This window comes from Octopus bimaculoides, chromosome 3, assembly GCF_001194135.2.
Source record: "Octopus bimaculoides isolate UCB-OBI-ISO-001 chromosome 3, ASM119413v2, whole genome shotgun sequence".
In the NCBI taxonomy this organism is placed as follows: domain Eukaryota; kingdom Metazoa; phylum Mollusca; class Cephalopoda; order Octopoda; family Octopodidae; genus Octopus; species Octopus bimaculoides.
The window spans coordinates 167570005-167571782 of record NC_068983.1 but is presented as its reverse complement, the minus strand read 5'-3'; the positions used below and the strand labels follow the sequence as shown (position 1 = coordinate 167571782).

General features: G+C 32.7%; 1 protein-coding gene across 1 annotated transcript in view; it reads right to left on the bottom strand.

Moving 5' to 3' along the window:
* Positions 1-1778, bottom strand: part of LOC106874653 (deoxyribose-phosphate aldolase) — a 19815-nt gene that overhangs the window by 17330 nt on the left and 707 nt on the right. The window lies entirely within an intron of this gene.

Here is a 1778-nt window from a genome sequence, read left to right as displayed (position 1 = left end):
GATTATAAAGAAATTTGTGGGGAGAGGACGTCGGAAAATTCACACAAGATCCGAGTTTTTCCCTAATATTTGGATATATGTGTGTGTGTGTATATATATATCTGTATATAGATGTATATATGTGTCTATATATCACTATATATATATATATATATATATATATATATATACAGAGAGAGAGAAAGAGTAATAATGAGTGAATGAGAATAACGACGGAAGGGTTAAAAAAAAGCGTAAAAATAATTGAGGATAAAATAAAACAAAATTGAAGTCAAAACATAAAAAATTATTGGAAGTGGATCGAAATAAACACAACGTAGTGTAGTGGTGGTACTACTACTACTACTACGTTAGGATATCTGTAGAAAGTTGAAACTCGGATCTTGGGGAATTTTCCGAAAGTCCTCTCCCCCACCTCAAGATTTTCCCCCACAAATTACTTTATAATCGTAATGTATGCTGTTTCAAAAGTATTTCTAGAAAATTTCATTGAAAAAATCCCACATTTTCCTAAAAGTTCTGAGGGAAAAACTCGGATCTTGCACGCATTTGTTTTTTCTTTCATACTTGTTTTATACACATTTTGTTTTCTTTTTTTCCCCCTGATTTTCGTTTCCGGATCAATTTGTAAACATTAACCGAAAAAATTTAAAAAAACAAAAAAAGGGGTCGATTTTTTTCGTTCCGGTGTACTTGTGAACATTAAGCGAAATAAGTACCAGCTGGACACTGGGGTCGATGTAATTGACTGACCCCCGACCCCGAACTTACTGGCCTTGTGTTTATAATTCAAATGATTACTACTGCATTATAAACACTTGACACATTTTGGTCAGCAAAGCCCAATCACTCGATTAAACATTTACTTTCTGTTGTATTCCATCCGTTTTCACATGGTACTTATGAATGGGACAGCCGGACTAACTGAACGTTCCGCTTAACTCGTGACCACCCACGAAAAACACACCTAGAATCATGAATTTGTGGTCATTAATTAAGCTAATGATTTATTGTTTGCATGAATGAGAATCGATTGAGATTTGGGTCATTATAAATAGAGGGAATGTTACAAAGTTCTGTTTAAATTCTAACAAACAGAAACTGAAAAAATTTATAAATCTTTTAAAGAATAATTTATCTGTTAATTTAATCTTCTAAAATTTGACGTTGTCTTGTTACTCATCTGTGTTGTTTTATTAAAAGAAATTTGAAGTTTAAAAATATTAAATTTTATATATAATAATATAATTTAATCGTAAAAAGTTAATTTGTTCAGGAAGTCATAACCTATCCCCGTTTTTCTCCGAATATACATTATAGATTTTATATTGGTACAAATGTTCAATGAAACAAAACATTAAAACGTATTAAGCTCATCGTTTTGTGGGGCTATCTTCAAACTAATCCGATCAGAATTAAGGCAAATCTATAGAAATCAATGCAATTCCACTCCCGATTGATATCCGTCATGTCATTCCATTACTTCCAGCCCACCCCCCTCGTGATGTCAACAGAACTTTTAATGAGGACAATCACCGAGTCGTTTTCCCCTCAAATCGAATCACGAGACAGAAAATATCTACCGCAAACATTTTCGTCCACTTACACAAAACAATGGGAAATCGGCGGAGGGAAAGACTACGCACCACCGCCCATTTTCGGCCTAACAATAAACCTAATCCTAAACAGCGGGTGTGAGCATTCTTACCCTTCGCCCAATATATATATATATATATATATATGTATATATATATATATATATATATATATATATATAT